The following is a 23,370-nucleotide window of genomic DNA, read 5'->3' as shown; positions in this document are numbered from 1 at the left end:
ATTGATCAAAATTTGCAGCCACTTTTCTACATAGGTCTGCTTTATTTTGGCTTCTCTCATAGAAGCTGTGTAATGTCATCATAACCACTGAACTTAGGGCCAACTTCCTTTTGCTAATTCAAATCAAATAAAACAATTTAAAGAACTTATTATTATTCATCGTGACAGGGTTTCTTTGTGTAATCTGGTCTGACTTGGATTTTCTGTAGATTAGATTGACCTAGTACTCACAAGGAATCTATTTCCCTTGTTTCACAAATGTTGACATCAAAGGGCTGGATTTATCGATTTGTCTATGTAGCTATGATAACAATTATATCAGTTAACATTTCTTTCTCCCTTTTAGAAGATTATTATCTTTTTTAATGTCTTAATAAAAAAGATTATTATATATGTAAACTTATTTATCTTAGACCCTATTCTCTTAATTTAATATTTTTACCTATATTTAGCTTCATTCAAATTTTTCTTCCATTTCTAATTTGTATAAGCAAATTATAAATATACCATGTATCTGCTGTCTGGGTTATGTGTCCTGATAGATATGGAGAGGCATAATCAATTTTCCCTCTGTTTGATAAGAGAGACTGGTTGCTCATACTAACATTACACCATATATTAAATTAATTCTAATGGGCTGACATTAGTTCTCCCATGGGAGCCCCACATTCCAAGAAGAAAAGCTGACTGCTCAGAGTATTCTCCAATTTTATACCAGTACCCTAAAGGCTTTATTAATATGCTGTGTATTTTTTATTGTTATTTTTTATTCGATATAATTTATTTACATTTCAAATGATTTCCCCTTTTCTAGCCCCCCCCACTCCCCGAAAGTCCCGTAAGCCCCCTTCTCTTCCCCTGTCCTCCCTCCAACCCCTTCCCTTATAACTTGAAATCATGAAGAGTGAGATCTTCAGCAGCAATTTATTGTTTATTTAGCTTAAGGATTATTTAAGCTATCATGGAGACTTTGTCTTTCCACATGAAGGAGAAAACTATTCTTTCAAGCACTGTCGGAAATTATCTTGGAATTTTGATGATGAGAGTTGATTTGAATCTGTAATTTGCTTTTTGTAGGAGGGAAAATATTTTATGTTAATCTAAATGATCCAAAAACACAGATCATTCCATGTTCTGATTTCACTTTAATGATTATCTGAATCATATTCTAGCTTTAAAATTGCTATTCCAGTTCCCACACTTATCAGGAGTAAAGAAATAAAAGTTCTCTCCCCACCCTCCCAGCTTTTATTGTCTTTTGTTTTTTTAATAAGTGACATCATGGTTAGAATGAGAATGAGATGTCAAAATCATTTTAATTTGCACTTTCCAAATACCAAATTATGTAACAAACTTAAAGTACACATTGCACATTTTTTTATATTTCTCAATTGAGAATATTTATTTCTGTTTTTACCTGGATTTTTTCTTTGGGTTGTTTTCTTTTGTAGATAGTTATGTTTGTATGTTTTTAGATCTCAGATACTGCTAACATGTTCAACAAAATTTTCTCCCACTATGTATGCTGTGTCTTCATCCAGTTATTGTTGTGAATTGTTGCACAGATATTTTATTTCCTGAAGTTCCACTTGTCAAATATTGGCATTATTTACTTATCAACCAATGTTTTGTTTATATTCTCTTTGCTTATCCTCATAGCTCAGAGATATTTTTCTAATCATTTCCTCTAAATGTTTGGGGTTTTGGTATAATATTAGGATCTCTAATCTCTTGAGGTGATTATTGAGCAGTAGGGCAGATAAGCATTCAATTCTTCTACATGCAGATAACCAGTTTCTCTTGCACCATTTGTAAATCACACTTGTTTCCCTCATTATCATTTTTAGCAGCTTCTGAAAACTAGGGATATTCACAAGGAGACCTACAGAGTCAATGATTCTGGGCCCAATGAGGTTCATAGATACTTAACCACCCTCCAATGAGGATTCATGTACTGAAACTAAGACTCTAAGCATATGCAGCAATTGGAAAGTTGGTCTTTATGAGTGTCTCCTAACGATTCGATCAGGATCCATCAATGATTCTGTTGCCTGCATTTTGATTCCTTACCCCTATCTGGGCTGCATTTTCTGTACTCAGAGGGGAAGGATGTGCCTAGTTATGCTATTACTTGATGTACCGAGATATGTTGTTAACCATGGGGGCAGGGGCAGTGTCTTCCACTTCTCAAAAAAGTTGAAAGTGGATTCACAGTAGGTATTTATGAGAGACTTGGAGGACAGGATGTTTGGTGGCTGTCATCAGTGTGAAAATAAAATAAGTAATTAATAAAAACAATTTGTTGAAACAAACCCAGGTATGAGTGGCTGTGGCCTAGATAAATAAATTAAACCAGTGTCTGCTCTTCCTGAGGACATAAGTTCACCTTCCAGTACACATATGTCAGCTAAAAACCATCTGTAATCCCAGTTTCTGAGGATCCTGTGTTTTGTTTTAGTTCCTGTGGGCACTGAATCTGCACGGCACACAGACATATAACCAGGAAAAGCACATAGCCATAAAATAAATAAAAACTCATAAATTAAGTCAATAATAGAGTTGCATGTAACTCATGTCTAAATCTTCTATTTTGTCTCATTGACTAGCATATTGGTTTGTGCCAGATAGATGATAAATAGACAAATAAGTCAATAGTTAGGTAGATAGATGATAGATAGATAGATAGATAGATAGATAGATATGTAGACAGACAGATAGATGATAGATAGATAGATAGATAGATAGATAGATGATATATAAATATACAGACAGAAAGAAAAAAAGACAAAGACAACCAGAGAAGCAGATAATTCAGCCCATCCCCATTCCATCCTTGTCAGGTTCACTGCATTATTCACTTGTGAGTCAGTCTTTCCCTGGGAGAGTAATGTGTCCATGCACAGCCTGCTTATAAATGCTGGCTTACACCACCTCTGCCAAGACCTCCTCAGTTTTGGTAAGTGAACACCAGATTCCTCAGGCTGGTGCCTACCTTCTGCCATTTGTTGGCTTATTTTATTTTATTTTATTTTATTTTATTTTATTTTATTTTATTTTATTTTATTTTATTTTATTTTATTTATTTTTATCTGTACCTAACATTCTTCCTCCTGGAAGCCTTTCCAACAGATAATGACTGGTTTGTTGATTTATTTACAATTTCTAATATTTTTGTGCTATAAAATAGTTTACATTTTGACATATTCTAGAGGGACAAAGTGTCCTTTTTAACATGTGACTAACAATTTTGCTCAAAAACTTTTTAAATAATGTCTTTATTTTTACTTGATGTTCTTCACATCCTCTAGACTCTTTCTTCCCAAAAGATAGGTCCAGGAATATTGGATATTCTTTTTTTCTCCCTACAGCTTTTATATTTCCATTCTCCAAACAGTGTAATATGGACAAAGGTTTGTCCCCAGTGGAACGAAAAGTAATGAACCTCATCAAAACATTCTACAATTATACTGCACGTCTGGGGCAACATGAATATCTGGATAGAAAAGAACTTAGAGAGTTGGCTGAAAAGGAAATACCAAATTTCCTTTCGGTGAGTTTCCTTTCTGAAAGTGGATAACATGGTCTTAGGCAAAGAGTTAGGTTAATCTCTTTCAGTTCAGGGTCAAGAACACTCAGTCTCTGTTCTGCTCATCCTTAAATAATGATCCTTAGGAAACTGCATGTGGACTATACTGTGAGACACCTTATTCTAGATAGAGATATGTAGTCTTCTGCGAATGACAGTGATGCACAAAATTAAAACATTGTATATCCAATGTATTTATTGTGTAGAGGATTTACTGTATGGTTTTTTGCTGTTTTCTTTTTGTTTTGTTTTTGTTTTGGGCTGAAACATAACAGTGTGGGTATGGTAAAAGGGAATGAACTTCTACTTTCAAGTGGGAACATTTGAGCTCATGCTAGGTTACTGTTTAAGGACAAACTCCAAGGCAGTTCATGAATCTGGGTTAGAAGGACACTAAGACTCAGCTGTGGATTTGGAGAAGACATAGTGGGGTGTCCTTATCATGGACATTTTGGATAAAAAATTTCAAGAAATAAGCACATTGAAACAAAGTTAATATTATCTTATCAGTCTTGCAGAAATAGAGGCATATATAGAGACAGGTGACACACAGTTTCCATATACTGAGTTTTAATATCTACAAGAAAGATGCCAACCTTCCTTACATTCACTTCAAATGTAAATTTGCTCTTGTGGACAAAATAGAGATGTGGACAGCTGCTCTTTCCATTCCTTTTAATGTTACCTATTTTATTTTATTTTTTCAATTTCCTGCTTCGAGTTTTATGAAATAGAATATATGTTTCTTCAGTGTGTGTGTATGTGTGTGTGTGTGATAGTGTATGTGTGTGTGTATGTGTTTGTGTGTGTTCAAGTAATATTTGTAGTCAGGTATAGGGAATAGGATGTATTGATAGGAATTCTAATGTTTGTGAGCCAATATAAGTACTAAATCCATGTCCCCTGCAAAAGCACCAAGTGTTTTTATTTGAAGAACCACATTTCCAGCACCAGTGAAAAGGTTATCATAAATGAAGAACTTAGAATATCAGAATGCTGGATATGGCAAATGCACAGAATGAACAGAATTTTCCATAGGAGAGTTGTTCTTTGCTTGAGTCATCCATAAATTCTACTCCACGATCTGAAAACCGGATCATTGGTCACTTGGGTTCTAGGAGGGGCCCAGCTAAGGTGCCCAAGCCAGAGAGTATAAGATCTGTAGCTAATCACAGGCTCAGATGCAATAAGATCCATTAGTTAATTTGAGTCCTCTCACATGCATCTCCTGCACATAGATTACCAAACCCTTTAGAACCTAGAAAGCTTTACCTCTTTGAGAATCTATACTAGATTGTTCTCCTCAGTGTTTCCCATTAAGAAGCCTGAGTTAGATGAATTAAACAAATTTCCTTCAGAGGAAGTAAATAGAGACAACAGACAAAAACCACATGAGGGTTTGATTTATAACCTTGTCTCCTTTTCTTTCCTGAGCTTTTAGACTCTGTATCTGTTTAAAAAAAAAACAACAAACTTTTGTAAGGCCAGGTGTCCTCTTATTTCGTCAAAACAATGACACTTATGTAGGATAAATTCTTATAAGGATAAATGTGGGAAATTTCTAGACTTAATAACTGCTTTATGTTATTGTGTAAAGCACAGACTCTGAAACGCAAAGCAAAACTCTGAATTTTGAAGACATCAAGGACCAAAATGGAAAGTAATAGCATATGATTAGTTTAGCTTATCATGAGTTCTCAGGTCTTCACTTTTACATTTAAATGAGATTCCTTTGTAAGTTTTCCTATTTATTTGCTGTCTGCTCACTCAGTGTGTACCCTCATCCTTTACACTGGACACAGTCAATACTAACAGCCATTTCTCCTTCAGATGTCAGAAGAAGATCCTGCAGCAAATATTTTGAACCAATCGAAGGAAGAGACAAGCCTTGAAGAGTTATGGGATATGATAATAAAAATAGGATTTGAGTACAATGAAAAGATGGAGAGCAATGCTATCTAGAATTACCAGCTTCACAATCATTTACCTGGTCTTAAAGGGGTTCAATATAGCCATGGTAAGAGCCACTAAGCAGGAGTTCATGGCATCTCGCATCTAACCAACTGTTGCTATATAAATGTTATGTTACAGACATTAATACAATGGTTGTAGACCTGGACTTCAGGGGAATAAAGTCTTTATCCACACTAATGCACTCAGTGCTGCTGATGTTGATTTCTTTGTCTTTCCCATAAAATTTTTTGGTATGTAACCTTCTACAGTGATTTAAGCTCTTCACTTCTTTACAAAGAAGTGACCAACCACAAACCATTAGGATTGTTTATAACCACTTTTGTTCATCTCTGTAACAATATCATACTATGGAAATTAGTCCAATATCCCCAGTCCACTTATCATTACAGCCCTTGTCAAGGCAGAAATTCAAAACAGATAACTTCCTCTTCTCAACATATCTGGCATGTTACTGCAGGGTATGATCTATTCTACACATCACCAATTATGTCTCTACTACTTGAAATTGTATAGAACTAACAGTGTTTGTGCTAGGAATTCATGTTGAAAGATGAATTCTGGAATTCTAATAGTGTGAACAGAAAGAAGAGAGATTAGAACCAGGAAACATCTTTTTGAGTCCATGTTTTCTTGCTTTTGGTATGTTCCATGATTCTTTAACCTTTAGGTTGTGGCATGCTCATCTGCAATGTAAAAGTTGTAGTACTTCCCTTTCACTCAGCATGGTGGAAGTGGTACATCTATTTTGATAAAATCCATGAAAAATTTTGTCAGCTATTGTGCTGACAGACTCACAGGAGAGATTGCAATTGTTTCATAACCTTCTGTGCTTCCTCTCAGAGAAGAAAAAAGTCCAGTTGAGGATGTGTCTCATAGATTCCCTCCTCATTACCTATAGATTACTATGGAATTGTGTTGAGTACTTCTTAAAAGACTGTTTCCTCATAAAAGCAATATCAGCATAACCCAAACAAGTAAAATGAGTCACACAGGAAGCAATCTAAGAGGGCACCTTGCAGATGAGGATAAGTTAACTAACCAACCTCCTACTTTAAAACCAAACTATAGGATGGTACCTTGTACACACAGAAATGGTACAAGAAGATATTTGTTTTTGACATCAAGTGCCCAGTGGTTTGGTATTATTTATTGGCTAGATTTCACTGAGAAGCAAGGCAACAGCTGGCCTCAGAAGAGCTCTGTATCTTGAGGAAAATCTCCTTCATTCATTGGGAAAACCATGATAGGAGTGTTGTGTGAGTGAAAACAAAGTGAGAAAGAGCATAAGTACTGAAAGCTCTGCATCTTCCTTTGGTCACCAGCTGCTAAATCTATGATGGAAGCACCATTGTGCTACACTGCTAGGCACCACAGAATCCCAAGAGTGCTCTATGAATAAATTTTGTGTTTCTGTTCCCTATAAAATATCACCTGTGAGAGAAGTGTAAGAGACTCTTACATGTATACATCCTCTAAAGCATTTTTAAGAAGTCCAGAAGCTCTGTGAAAACAAAGATATCTCCATTTTTCTACTGTGCTAGGTGAAGTGGTAGCTGTGTATTTTTCTAGAGTTTCCTCCTCTCTCATTATTTTGAAAGATTTCCTTTCATCTTTTTCTCTGCTTACTAAATGTTACTACCAATTATTAAAGACACAAAACAGTCCAGCAATGTCAGTTCAGGTAATTGTCTTGGTTCCACTCCCTCATAAAATCCTACTACAGACATATTTAAGAACAAAAAACCCTTTCACATCCACAAAACACCCACCATTATGACTTTTGAGAAGGAGCTTTGTAAACAGAACTCTGGCTTGGGTTTCATTTACAGAAAGTGTTGGATAGTTTTGCAAATGAATATTCATGGTGTTCTGGGAGAATATCTAAGAATTATGATCAGTGTCACAGAAATAAGTACCCACAACAAAGGCCACACACCCTTGGTTTCTCATCTCCTCACATATTTTCTAGCAAACAACAAAGGAAAGTAATAGGCAGTAATGGTTTCTACTACCCATTACCAAAGTCACTAATAAATTCTTCTTACTCCTGCTTATAATTTATTCCATCATGAAGAATCACTATAGTCCCAATCTCTACTGGTCCAAGCTATACTAAATATCCTGAGTTCCCTGCATACCTAATCGGTATTTGAGCAAAGTACAGTGACACATACTGAGGTGGGATTCATTCACTTGAGAAAAATTCCAATATATATTATTAGAACACACTGAAAAAATAGAAAGTTTTTGAAGCAGAAAGATGACCCCATTGTATCACAAAGAATAAAACTGGTTCCTCCATTTTGATTCACATTCTAAGCAATAGTTTGTGATTTAGGCTTCTTAAATCCTGGTCTTGAGTTTAAATACAAAAATCTTTACTATTTCACAGTCATTTTAGAAAAAACCTTACAAAATTTCATGCTGTCCCTATCAGTATTAGGATTTAGTTCTTCTCTGTACTTGATGTTCTTTTCCTAGTTCACTTAGCCTTACAAGCTCACAACCACACACAAGCACACACTTTTTCCCTTGAGGTAGTGACATGGCCTGATGGCCATATATGAAGTTCCACTTCATCTCCTCTTATCAGGATTTATCCAAATACAACTTGGAATGTCTTTTCTGCAAATATGCACTCCCAGTACCTCAATGCCAGTCAAAAATGTACACTAACCCTCCATACTCATATCTCTCTCCAAAGTTTATACAGCCTGTTCATCCCCAATAAAGACAGTTTTTTTCACTCCATGCTTCATCTGGAGAAAGGTGTTTCTCCTGCTCTAATGCCAAACATGATCCTCCCTAAACGAGTCACTCTTCTAAGATTCATGTCCTACAGTCTAGCATTGTTTGCAATGATGTCTGAATATTCAGATTGGGAAAAAACTGTGTGAATCTGCACAGGAGATAGTTATGATAGGTTCCTGTCTATAAGCATACCAGAGTATCACCATTAGTATCAGGGTTTGGCTCTCTCACATTAGATGGGTCTCTAGTTTGAGCAGTTATTACTTGGGTTTTCCTTACAGTCTCGTTCACTCTTTATCACTGCACATCTTATTGGAGAGACAAATTTTGACATGAAGGTGTTTATGGGTGGACTCATGACACCTCTCTCCTCTGGGAGTTCTGCCTAGCTGTAGTTGGTCATTTCAGTATCTATATCCTGCTTTGATAGGAATCTATTCACTGCCTCAACTTGTGATTTGCATTCTCACTCCCATGCCTTACTCACGTCATTCCCTTTCACTTACCTCCTCTCCTGCTGATGCCCATCTCATCATCAACTTCTGTTGACAATTTCTGCTTCTTCTGAGTGAGATTCATTCATTTTATCTTGGAACCAGTATATTGTCCAGCTTCTTTGGGTTTGTAGGTTGTAGCATTGTTATCCTACAATTTCCAGCTAGTATCCACTTATAAGTGTGTGTCTTTGTGGCTCTGAGGTACTTAATTTGAGATGATATTCTCAAGTTCCACCCATTTTTATGCAACTTTCATAACAGCATTGATTTTAACAACCAAATAATATTCCTCTATGTAGATGTACCACAATTTCTTTATCCATATTTCTGCTGAGAGACATCTAGTTTTTTTTCTGGTTGCTGTCTGTTATTAACCATAATACTAAGATAATATTTGAGTATATTAGGTCATCATTGGGTATATTTGTAGGAGTGTTGTCCAAGTGTCTTGAGGTAAAACTATTCCTATATTTTTTTGAGAAAGAGTCAAATAGTTTTCCAATATGTTTGTACAAGTTTGGATGCCCATTAGAAACTGTGGAGTGTACCATTTGCTACACATCGTAGTCCATATATGCTATTGAAATTTTGATCTTAGCCATTCTTACTATTTGCTAGATAGAATCTCGGAATCATTTTTATTTCCATTTCCTGGTGACTAAGGACAGTCATCATTCTCAGATGCTCAAGGATTCCTCTGTTGAAAATTCTGGAGTGGTGGTGGCAGCGGCGGCAGCAGCGGTGGTAGCAGCGGCAGCAGTGGTGGCAACGGCAGAAGCTGGTCCAGCAGAAGGGCCATCAGTAGTGGAACCAAGAAGCCACATCAGAATTCTGCCTCCCGCCAGTCAGTTACGAGAGTCTCTCCTCCATCTTGGATCTCGGGCGCCAGAGAGATCAGACAGACTGAGGCATGCAAATATAACACAAGGCTGACATCAGGGGATCTAAGCCTGATAGGCATTGGCCTACACCCAGGCCCAGGGCTGTTCAGGGGGCCATCGGTGAGTGAACCTGGCCAGGAGGTTGATTGCCCGGCCTGGCGCACACTCCACCATTTTGACTACTGGACACCAGAGAGTTATAGCAGGCAAAGTCAGCTAAGAGTCATAGCCTGAGGTTAACATAGTGGGGGTCTAAGATAGACAGGCCTTGGACTGACCCCAGGCCCCATCTGTGTGCCAACCCAGCCAGGAGGTTGTTAGCCCAGCAGACTCTCCCGACACTTTCAGGGAGCTTGCACACACCACCATCTTGGCCACCTGACAGAACCAATTAACAGTCATAGTCTGAGGGGAACTTTGCTCCGGCCTTAACCTGCCAGGCTTTTGCCTAGACTCAGGGCCTCAGCAGCTAGGCTAGCCTTGTGTGTACCAACCTGGTTGGGAGATAGGCTGCCCAGAAGAGTGACCAGCACTCAGAAAAGGTCCCACAAAAGCATAGACGATCAACACTCACTGAAGGAGCAAACGGGCACTACCTGGTTCACATAGAAAACCTGGGGCAAGGCACTCTAGGACTGTAAGGACAATCAAGAGGATGGCAGCGCATTAGCAATCTGTAACAGGGGAAACCCAGCCATCCAGTGTTGCAGAAATAGCCATATAGCCTCACAGGAGGCACAAATACCAGCCAGAGACAAGACCAACTAACGCCAGAAATAACAAGATGCCAAAGGGCAAACGCAGGAACACTACTAACAGAAACCTAGGCAATATAGCAGCGTCTGAACCAAACTGTCTAACATCAGCAAGTCTTGACTATACAAACACCCCAGACAAAGAAGATTTGGATTTAAAATCACTGTTCATGATGCTTCTAGAAGAACACAAAAAGGACATAAATGAATCTCTTAAAGAAATACAGGGGAACATGAATAAGCTAGAAACCCGATTAATGGAAACACAAAAATCACTTAAAGAAATTCAGGAGAATAAGGCTCAAGAGATAGAAGCCAATAAAGAAGAAACACACACACACACACACACACACACACACACACACACACAACTGAAAGAAATGCAGGAGAAAGTGAGTCAAACAGCAGAAGTCATGAAAGAGGAAACACAAAAATCTCTTAAAGAATTACATGAAAACACAAACAAGCAAGTGAAGGAGCTAAGCAAAACCATCCAGGATCAAAAATCAGAAGTAGAAACAACTAAGAAATCACAAAGGGAGACAACTTTGGAGATAGAAAACCTTGAGAAGAAATCAGGGGCCATAGATACAAATATCAACAACAGAATACAAGAGATGGAAGAAAGAATTTCAGATGCCAAAGATACCATTGAAACCATTGACTCAACAGTCAAAGGAAATGCAAAATGCAAAAAGGTTGTATCCCAGAACATCCAGGAAATCCAGGACACAATGAGAAGACCAAACCTAAGGATTATAGGCATAGATGAGAGTGAAGATTTACAACTTAAAGGGCCAGCAAATATCTTCAATAAAATTATGGAAGAAAACTTCCCTAACCTAAAGAGAGAGATGCCCATGAATATACAAGAAGCCTACAGAACTCCAAACAGACTGGACCAGAACAGAAATACTTCCCGTCACATAATAATCAAAACACCAAATGTACTAAACAAAGAAAGAATATTAAAGGCAGTAAGAGAAAAAGGCCAAGTAACATATAAAGGAAGACCTATCAGAATCACAGCAGACTTTTCACCTGAGACTATGAAGGCTAGAAGACCCTGGGCAGATCTCATGCAGACTCTAAGAGAACACAAATTCCAGCCAAAACTCCTATATCCAGCAAAACTCTCAATCACCGTAGATGGAGAAACTAAGATATTCCATGAAAAAAACCAAGTTTAACCAATATCTATCCACAAACCCAGCCCTACAAAAGATAATAGGAGAAAAACACCAATGCAAGAAGGAAAACTTCACCCTGGAAAAAGCAAGATAGTAACCTTTCATCAAACTCAAAAGAAGTTAACCAATCAAATTTAAAAAATAATGTCCAAAATGACAGGAAGTAACAATCACTATTCCTTAATATCTCTTAACATCAATGGACTCAAAGCCCCAATAAAAAGACATAGACTAACCGACTGGATACGTAAACAGGACGCTACATTTTGCTGCATACAGAAAACACACCTCAGGGTCACAGACACACACTACCTTAGAGTAAAAGGCTGGAAGACAATTTTACAAGCAAATGGTCTCAGGAAACAAGGTGTAGTAGCCATTTTAATATCAGATAAAATCAACAAGATAGATAAACCCTTAGCCAGACTAACCAAAGGACACAGAGACAGTATCCAGATTAACAAACTTAGAAATGAAAAGGGAGATATATCAACAGAAACTGAGGAAATTCAAAAAATCATTCGCTCCTACTACAAAAGCCTATACTCAACACAACTGGAGAATCTGGAGGAAATGGACAGTTTCCTAGACAGATATCCAACACCAAAACTAAATCAGGATCAAATAGATCAACTAAACAGTCCCATAACACCTGAAGAAATAAAAAGGGTCATAGAAAGTCTCCCAATCAAAAAAAGCATTGGACCAGATGGCTTCAGAGCAGAGTTCTATCAGACCTTCATAGAAGACCTAACACCAATACTCTTCAAACTATTCCACAAAATAGAAACAGAAGTAACTCTACCCAACTCATTCTATGAAGCCACAATTACGCTGATACCATAACCACACAAAGATCCAACAAAGAAAGAGAACTTCAGGCCAATCTCTTTTATGAATATTGATGCAAAAATACTTAATAAAATTCTTGCCAAACGAATCCAAGAACGCATCAAAACGATCATCCACCTTGATCAAGTAGGGTTCCTCCCAGGTATGCAGGGATGGTAAAATATATGAAAATCCATCAATGCTATCCACTACATAAACAAACTCAAAGAAAAAAAAACATATGACCAACTCATTAGATGCCGAAAAAGCATTTGACAAAATCCAGCATCCTTTCATTCTAAAAGTATTGGAAAGAACAGGAATTCAAGGCCCATACCTAAACATCGTTAAGGCAATATACAGCAAACTGGTAGCCAACATCAAAATAAATGGAGAGAAACTTGAAGCAACCCCACTAAAATCAGGGACTAGAGAGGGCTGCCCCCTTTCTCTCCATATCTTTTCAATATAGTACTTGAAGTTCTATCTAGAGCAATTAGACAACATAAGGAGGTCAAGGGGATACAAATTGGAAAGGAAGAAGTCAAATTATCACTATTTGCAGATGACATGATAGTCTACTTAAGTGACCCGAAAACCTCCACCAGAGAACTCCTACAGCTGATAAACAACTTTAGCAAAGTGGCTGGTTATAAAATCAACTCAAGCAAATCAGTTGCCTTCCTATACTCAAAGGATAAGCAGGCTGAGAAAGAAATTAGGGAAATGACCCCCTTCACAATAGCCACAAACAGTATAAAGTATCTTGGGGTGACTCTTGACAAATGGGACCTCATAAAATTACAAAGATTCTGTAAGGCAAAGTACACTGTTAAAAGGACAAATCAACAACCATCATATTGGGAAAGGATATTCACCAACCCCACATCTGATAGAGGGCTAATATCCAATATATACAAAGAACTCAAGAAGTTAGATCCCAGGGAACCAAATAACCCTATTAAAAATGGGGTACAGATCTAAACAAAGAATTTTCACCTGAAGAAATTCGGATGGCCGACAGGAACCTTAAGAAGTGCTCAACATCATTAGTCATTAGGGAAATGCAGATCAAAACAACCCTGAGATTTCACCTTACACCAGTCAGAATGGCTAAGGTCAAAAACTCAGGAGACAGCAGGTGTTGGTGAGGATGTGGAGAAAGAGGAACACTCCTCTGCTGCTGTTGGGGCTGTAAGATGGTACAACCACTTTGGAAATCAGTCTGGAGGTTCCTCAGAAAACTGGACATGAGACTTCCAGAAGACCCTGCTATACCCCTCCTGGGCATATACCCAAAGGATTCCCTGGCGTTCAATAAAGACACATGTTCCATTATGTTCATAGCAGCCTTATTTATAATAGCCAGAAGCTGGAAAAAACCCAGATGACCCTCAAAGGAGGAATGAATACAGAAAATGTGGTATATTTACACAATGGAATACTACTCAGCAATTAGAAATGAATTCCAAAATTTTTAGGCAAATGTTTTGATCTGGAAAATATCATCCTAAGTGAGGTAACCCAATCACAAAAAATACACATGGAATGCATTCTCTGATAAGTGGATATTAATTAGCCCAGAAGCCCTGAATACCCAAGGCACAAATTGCATAACAAATGACTTCCATGACGAAGTATGGAGAGGGTCCTGATCCTGGAAAGGATTGATCTAGCATTGGAAGGGAATATAAGGACAGAGAAAAAGGGGGAAATGATTGGAGAAGGGATGGAGAGAAGAAGGTTATGGGACATATGGTGAGGGGGGATCCGGGAAAGGGGTAATCATTTGGAATGTAAACAAAGAATATAGAAAATAGTAATATTTAAAAAAACACATTATCCTTACCAAAAAATTATCTGTCTTAACTTCTTGTGTCAAAGAAGTTGGAGAAACAGGGACACTAGATATTAATGTAATCAAAGCCACTACACCAGCTATAATTATCAAGCTCACTAACATCTTGTTTCTGCTTTAATCCTAACTAACTTCTTCTGGTATTTGCAATCTGTTAGAAATATAGACCCAGTCCCAGTTTTATTCACTACAAACATAACACCATGCAAGTCAGCTGTGAATTTTAAAATATGTCTCTGAAAATATCCAGAACCAGCCTTCAAATAAAGACTTTCTTTTCTTTTCTCAAAAATTTGATTGATTCTAGGCAAGTCCATGATTGAGTTAGAATACCTGGTCATATTAAAGGAAAGAGAATAGTCATTTAACCTTCCCTTTTAGATTAATTTTTCTAAAGCAGTTTCCACAACGAAACTGTCTCACAAGGTTTATAAACTTGAAGTAAGGCAGCTTGTCCAATCTGGGATATAGAAAAGCAAAGGTGGAACAGGTACCTATCCCAATTCAGCTTCCTTGTCACCACTGTCAAGGTATTGAGCAAGCACATAAGTCAGCATTACTCTTTGTCTCAACATCAGCATGTCTCACCAATCATTCTGGAAGCTACCACGCTCCTTCAGCATCCTGCAGAAAAAATACAAACATGGCCTCTTTTCCAAATTAATACTCTATTGGGACCATAACATAGGCCAGTAAGTGGATCCTTCCATTTCATCCAGACAAAAATATGCTTACTTGTAGGATGCCACATATACTCAGCAGAGAGTTTTTAAATTTTAAATTTTAAATTTTTGATGCTAAGGAACTCTCTGCTGAGATTCTGTAACTTCCTACAACTTTTAAAATGAAAAGTACATGATTTAAATAAATTTGTAGTATATTAATATATAATTACCCTTTTTTATTTTATGAAGATTTTGTTTTAAAATTCCACAATACCTTTTCCTTTGAAATTATAATGGCTTCCAGCAATATGGGTAATATTTAATTGTCAACAAAATATCTCTAATGCTTGATTGCAATAGCAGTTCCATTATCTGTTTTAGTCAAATTTGGAACACCCAGCAGAAAAATAATGTTGCCAATGACTAATTTCATTTTTTGTTCCTTCTTCTGTTAAAGCAATTATAAATATATAGCCTGAGATTGTATCAATAGTCACATGTACATATTTTAATTTCCAAAACTCAGAAATATGAGTAACATTCGTGTCTTAGTCAGGGTTTCTATTCCTGCAAAAACAACATGACCAAGAAGCAATTTGGGAAGTAACTCATTTATTCAGCTTACATGTCCACATTGATGTTCTTCATCAAAGGAAGACAGGAATGGAGCTCAAGCAGGTCAGGAAGCAGGAGATGATGCAGAGGATGTGGAGGGTTGTTATTTACTGGCTTGCTTACCCTTGCTTGCCCAGCTTGCTTTCTTATAGAAGCCAAGACTACCAACCCAGGGATGGCTCCACCCACAATGTGACCACCCCCCTTGATCACCAACTGAGAAAATGCCCCACAGCTGGATCTCATAGAGACACTTCCCCAACTGAATCTCCTTTCACTGTGATAACTCCAGCCTGTGACAAGTTGACACAAAATAACTGCCAATACAATCTATTTGCTATAACTGATGAGGCACAAGTTCTCAAGGATTAACACCATTATATGGTAAATGAAGAAACTGAGGACATTGAGGACAATTATTTACAACTTGACATTCACATTGTCTAGAAATACCAAATGATGTCTATTACTGTTTGGTGATGTAAAAACAAGACCGTTTGTCTAATTGTTTTTGTGTAAGGTCTCTAATCTGCCTGGTATACAAATCTTCAGTGGGATTACCTTCACAAGTTCATAATTGCATTAAAATAATTTGTCTCATTAAAGGAAAGAGAAGAGTCATTATAATTTCCCTTTTTGATTATTTTTTTCTAAATCAGTTTCCACAATCTCCATGTAATCTGCTGCACAAGCTCTATAAACTTGAAGCAAGGCAGCTTGTCCAATCTGGGATACAGAAAACCAAATGTGGATCAGGAACATATTCCCAATTCATCTTCCCTCTCACCAATGTCAAGGTACTCAGCAAGTTCCAGACAATCCAGTATAGGTTCTTAAATGTCATATAAGGTAAGGAAAAGTGGGTCCTCTTATATTCAGTTGTTTGTGCGTAAATAATTGCAAAATTTGAAAGTTAGGGATATCTAAAAGAGGAACAGTTTCAAGCAATTATAAACCATGAGCTATATATTGACTATCAGTTTTCAAATTGAAGCCTTTGTCAACATTTCAAAAACAGTGGCTTCAGCATGTAATGAAATTATTTGTGTTATAGAAGGGGGAAACTCAAGAGAATAAACAAGTGATTCAAATGCATGTTGTGTATTGCCATTAAATAAGCCTTCTATAAATATAATAAGTGCATTTTCTATGGACTGCATACATACATTTACAGGAAATACAAAAACACACAAAGAGGCAAATTGTAACATCTAGTCATTTGGATAATGATTATCAATTTTGCAGGAAAAGTTTGCACATGCAATAGGCAAAATATCAGTATTCTGCAATAATAAATTTAATTTCTATGTTGAATAAAAATATATATTTCATCAGGGTCTTTCACAGAATAGTTTCATCATTCTATCCTACAATTCATTATTGTCACATCAAGAGCTTCATAATAGGGTGTTCAAACTTTACTTGGAAATAAAACAAGATGAATTCACATTAATGTTCCCTTTTGCCAAAGGTCTGCTATAGATCCATGATAGGTAGGAAGAACTGAAACAGCCAATAATTGGTCAACGTCTTTACAATGTATCTGTTGTTGGTTAATAACTTCCTCTAGCTTCCGCAAAGCTATTTATCCCTCATCAGTTAATTGTCCAGGGAAATTAGGATTTGAATCTTTCTTGAGAATAACAGAGGCTTATGATCTCCTATGGTAAGCTTAAGATGAGGTCTTAACTCTATCAGGTTTTGAAAATCATTTAAAGTAAGTAAATTATCTTTACTTAATTAGAATTTTCTGTGCTATAATTTGTTTAGGATATAATTGAAGTTCCAAATATTGAAACATATTGCCTTTAAATCTTTTCTGGAATGTTGTGGCTATTCCTGGTTGTCAAGTTGAGTACATCTGGAATGTACTACAATTCAGAATTAAAAGACTCACATGTGATCCTGATCTGGAGGCTGAAAGATACAAGTTTCTGACCTGGATCTTGGCATGCAGATCTTGAAACATAGTGGCTATGAATTCCAGAAGATTAAGTCAGGGAGATCTCTGAGTTCAAGGTCATCTGGGATTAGAGGTGTGGTGGAACACACCTTTAATCTGGGCCATGCACTCTGCTGTAGAGCAACATAAGGTCATTGGAAGGAGGAAGACTCACTCTATTTCTTTGCCTGCTTGCCTTGTGGGACTGCACAACTGCTAGATCCCTGGACTTCCATCTACAGTTGCTGCTGTTGGTGAGTTGGACTACATACTGGAAGTCATCAACAGATTCCCTTACTGTATAGAGACTACCCATGTATTCTGTGACTCTAGAGACCCATGACTAATACATGGAGCAACAACTAATCCCCAATATTTTAAAGCTTTAAGAGCAAAGCTTATAGTACAAGTCCTTCAGAGGGATCAGCTAATAAAGTACCATCTATATAATGAATAATGTACACTAAAAAAGTCAAAGTCCTAACTTCTGTATTGAAGCATCAATAAATTTTTAACATAATATAGGGCTATGAATCATTCAGTGAGGCAAAATTTCCAATGATATTGCTTCATGGGTTCTTTAAAATTACAGGCAGATACAATAAATGCAAACCTTTTACAATCATCAGGATGCAAAACTATAGTATAAAACAATCTTTTAAATCTATGATAATTTTATATATTGTTTTTGGAACGGCAGCTGGAGTAGTTAAGCCAGGTTGTAATGCCCCCATAAGTTAAATAGTTTCATTAGCCTTTCCAAAATATTGCAATATTTTTTACTTGCCTAAATTTTTTTATTGAACAATTTGGGTGACACTGTGCTCAGTATAATGGTTGGCTGTGAGCATGTGCCTCTGTATTTGTCAGATTCTGGAAGAGCCTCACAGGAGAGAGGTATATCAGATAGTTGGGGGAATACCCTAATAGAAACTGGCAGAGAGGGGTAAGATAGGTGGTTTCCAGAGGTGATACCAGGAAAGGGGAGAACATTTGAAATTTAAAAACAAAAGAAATATCCAATTAAAAAATATGGGTGAGTTCCAATGAGTATTAAAATCTTGAATTTGTGATTGAATTGTAAGCTACAGTTAATTCAACATTGGCAATTTAACTATAATTTTTGCAAGAAAAGTTCAAAGAAATAAAAGTTACTTTTGCAATATTAGAGCATAACCATAATTTTGGAAAGCAAAACCCAAATTTTAACAGTATGAATAATCCATTATCTTTAAATCAGTATTAAGTTCTCTACTTTCAGATTACAAAGTTTGGTTAACATTCCTTATATATGATTGCATGATGATACATCTTTTAATACCTCATTAAAGAGGCATTGTTTTAAATCCTCTCCTTTATAATTCTGGTTTCTAGGCTAAGAATTATTACATAATGTGTTATCCCAATTTTCAGATGTCTTTTCAGACCTGTCTACCTGGGTTGGCACATAACTTGAGTTGTACAGACTGACTCCAATCCTGAGTTACCAGTTTTAAGATATCTTTTTGTTACTGAGGATACAAATTTTTAAGCATACCTGTTATATCTTAACTTATCGTAAATCTCCAACCCAAATGACCTGGTTAAAGAAATCACAATTCACTTTATAGGAAACAAGCTACACACCTAGATTGAGGAAATCTACCACTACTCCCCTTTCCCATCTATAAAAACCCATATAATCTGTGGTTTCTCAAAGTCACTTGCTTCTCACTATACTACTTTTTACCTCCTCCTCCTTAGATCCTCTCTCCTTCTGTCTCCCCACAAGACTTTTCACCTCCATCTTCCCTTCTACTACCCAATCACTGGCTCTAGCCTTTATCTGAAAAGTTAAGGTGGAGGAGAAGGTTCACAAGGCACCTCTATGTATGATTAACTCCTTGTCTGCAGCCTCCCAATACCCTCCCAAGAGTAGTATTAACATCTAAATACAAGATCCGGGCTATCCACAACACAGACCCAATAACTTATAAAGAACATAAAGAACATATTTATACTTGTAAAACCAGTCAGAAGCAAAAATGAAGTAACTAAACACACCTTATATATTTAGGCCAGACAAATTTTTTTTCTAGCTGTAATTTCAAGAGAGGAGCAGCACATTTGTCATATTATGAACATAATAATTGCAATCATAGAAATTATTCTAGGAAAGACAGCCATCTTATCATAGAAGTCAAGAAGCTTCCAGACCCCTTAAGATCAGCTTGTACAGACAGCCATCCTCTAGTAGGGATTCTTCAGTTGTGCTAGACTCCTCGCTATAGGTACAGAGTTCCAAAGCAGTTTAGCAGTTCAGGTTGTGTCAATTGAGTCTGCCTTTTTTTGGTGAAACAAATTAAAACTAAATCAAGATGTGAAAGACTGGCATACAAAGTCTTTTCCATTTTTTTTTCTTTTGAACATGTAACACAGAGCAACAATCAAGCAGCAAAACAAAAACCCAGACATAAAATTACAGACAAGGACAATGTGGCTAGCCAAGAATTGAACATACACAGAGAGTGAGGATAACTAGATAGTTCACCAAAGGGACCCAGATATCCTATCTACGTTACCCAGAAACAGAACCTAAGCCTTGTGCAGTGTGAGCCAGAGAGGAGGCAGGATATCTCCCAACCTCCTATCCCTGGGAGAGTTCTGGGACAGCTTATGTTCATTTTCCACCTCTTTTGCCAAATGTCCTGTACAAAGGGGACAAATGCTTTTCTAAAAACCCATTCTCTCTCTCATGTCCATGGTCTAAATTATCTCTAAGCAGGGTCAAAAGAAGAAAAGAATCTTTAAGAATCTTCTTTGCTGGGCCAGGTGGCGGTGGCGGCGGCGGCAGCGGCAGCAGTGGCTGCTCCAGCTGAAGGGCCATCAGCAGTGGAACCAAGGCGTCACAGGGACCAGTTAGGCCCTGCGCCCACGACCACTGACCTTCGCTGACCAGCCGGGCAGCAAGCAGCTGCAGTTGTGCGGCGCCTTTCCTGCACGGAGGCCACTTCAGAACTCGGCCTCCCACCAGTCAGGAGAGGTGCATCCATCTTGGTTCCGTACTCCAGGGATTGGACAGACTGAGGTACACAAACATAATCCGAGGCCAACACCGAGGTGGTCTGAGCCCGACGGGCATTGGCCTGCACCCAGGCCCTGGGCGGGTCGGGGGGCCATCGGGGTGCCAACCCAGCCAGGAGGTTTTTTGCCCAGGCCTGCGAGCGCGCCGCCGCCATTTTGCCTGCAGGACGACAGAGAGCTCAGGCGGGCAGACCTGTAACAGGCATAGCCTAAGGTTAACAAAGCGGGGGTCCAGGCCCCAAAAGGCACAGGACTGACCCCAAGAACTGGGCGGCTTGGTGGGCCATCTGTGAGTCAACCCGCCCAGGTGATTGTTAGCACAGCAGACTCTCCCGGCGCTTTCAGGGAGCGAGGGCGCACACGCCCGCCATCCTAGTCACCTGGCAGACCCAATTAACAGTCATAGCCCTAGGGGAACTTTGCTCGGACCTTGGCCTCCCAGGCTTTTGCCTGGACTCAGGGACTGGGCGGCTAGGCTAACCTTGTGTGCAACAGCCCGGTTGGCGGATCGGCTGCCCAGCGGAGTGAGCGGAACACAGGGGAGGTCACAGTAGCATACACCGTCGGCACTCCCTGGGAGTGCACACGGGCTCCATCTGCTCCACAGACACAATCTGGGGCAAGGCCTCAGGCAGAAGCCCTTAGCTCTACTCTCTCCGCTTCCGGATCCAGATCAGTCTGGGCGGCAGCATTACATCTCCAAGTCCTGCAAGTGGCTAGCTGGGCTTCCGGGCGGCCAGCTGGGAGAAGTCAGTGTGCTCCAGTGAATCCAGCGGGCCACAGCGGGAGCCTTCGGGTGCCTGCTTTGGGATCTGAACAGCCTGGGCAGCAGCACACTTTCTACAAGCAGTGCAGGAGGTAAGCTGTGCACCAGAGGTCAACTGGGAAGGGGCAGCTTGCACTGGTGAGTCCAGCACTGATAAGATAAACTAACACCAGTGAGAACTAGATGGCAAAAGGCAAACGCAGGAACGTCACTAACAGAAATCAAGGCAAAATGGCAACATCTGAACCCAATTCTCCTCTACCAACATGTCGTGGATACCCCATCACACCAGTAAAACAAGATTTGGATTTAAAATCACTGGTCATGATGCTGGTACAGGAACACATGAAGGTCATACATAAAGAAATTCAGGAGAAAATGGATCAAAAGTTAGAAGCCCTTGCAAGGGAAACACAAAAATCATTGAAAGAAATCCAGGAGAATACAAAAGCCAACAAGGAGGCAATGCAAAAAACACTTAAAGAAATACAGGAGAACTTTGGTCAACAGGCTGAGGTCATGAAAGACGAAACACAAAAATCTCTTAAAGAAATACAGGAGAACTTTGGTCAACAGGCTGAGGTCATGAAAGACGAAACACAAAAATCTCTTAAAGAATTACAGGAAAACACAAACATGCAAGTGAAGGAGCTAAGCAAAACCATCCAGGATCTAAAATCAGAAGTAGAAGCAACTAAGAAAACTCAAAGGGAGACAACTTTGGAGATAGAAAGCCTTGGGAAGAAATCAGGGGACAGAGATGCAAATATCAACAACAGAATACAAGAGATAGAAGAAAGAATCTCAGATGCTGAAGATTCCATAGAAACCATGGACTCAACAGTTAAAGAAAATGCAAAATGCAAAAAGCTTGTAACCCAAAATATCCAGGAAATCCAGGACACAATGAGAAGACCAAACCTAAGGATTATAGGCATAGATGAGAGTGAAGATTTACAACTTAAAGGGCCAGCAAACATCTTCAATAAAATTATGGAAGAAAACTTCCCTAACCTAAAGAGAGAGATGCCCATGAATATACAAGAAGCCTACAGAACTCCAAACAGACTGGACCAGAACAGAAATACTTCCCGTCACATAATAATCAAAACACCAAATGTTCTAAACAAAGAAAGAATACTAAAGGCAGTAAGAGAAAAAGGCCAAGTAACATATAAAGGAAGACCTATCAGAATCACAGCAGACTTTTCACCTGAGACTATGAAGGCTAGAAGGTCCTGGGCAGATCTCATGCAGACTCTAAGAGAACACAAATGCCAACCAAAACTACTATATCCAGCAAAACTCTCAATCACCATAGATGGAGAAACTAAGATATTTCATGACAAAACCAAGTTTACCCAATATCTATCCACAAACCCGGCCCTAAAAAGGATAATAGGAGGACAACACCAATACAAGGAGGGAAACTTCACCCTGGAAAAAGCAAGATAGTAACCTTTCATCAAACCCAAAAGAAGTTAAGCATTCAAATTTAAAAAATATCGTCAAAAATGATAGGAAGTAACAATCACTATTCCTTAATATCTCTTAACATCAATGGACTTAATGCCCCAATAAAAAGACACAGACTAATTGAATGGATACGTAAACAGGACCCTACATTTTGCTGCTTACAGGAAACACACCTCAGGGTCAAAGACAAACACTACCTTAGAGTAAAAGGCTGGAAGACAATTTTACAAGCAAATGGTCTCAGGAAACAAGCTGGAGTAGCCATTTTAATATCAGATAAAATTGACTTTCAATCCAAAGTCATCAAAAGAGACCCTGAGGGACACTTCTTGCTGGTCAAAGGAAAAATACAAAAAGAAGAACTGTCAATCCTGAACATCTATGCACCAAATGCAAGGGCACCCTCTTTCGTAAAAGAAACTTTATTAAAACTAAAAGCACACATTGCACCTAACACAATAATTGTGGGTGACTTCAACACTGCACTTTCCTCAATGGACCGATCAGGAAAGCAGAAACT

The sequence above is a fragment of the Apodemus sylvaticus genome, chromosome 4 (genome assembly GCF_947179515.1).
Source record: "Apodemus sylvaticus chromosome 4, mApoSyl1.1, whole genome shotgun sequence".
NCBI lineage: Eukaryota > Metazoa > Chordata > Mammalia > Rodentia > Muridae > Apodemus > Apodemus sylvaticus.
The sequence above is the reverse complement of the archived record's forward strand: the minus strand, read 5'-3'. Positions refer to the sequence as shown.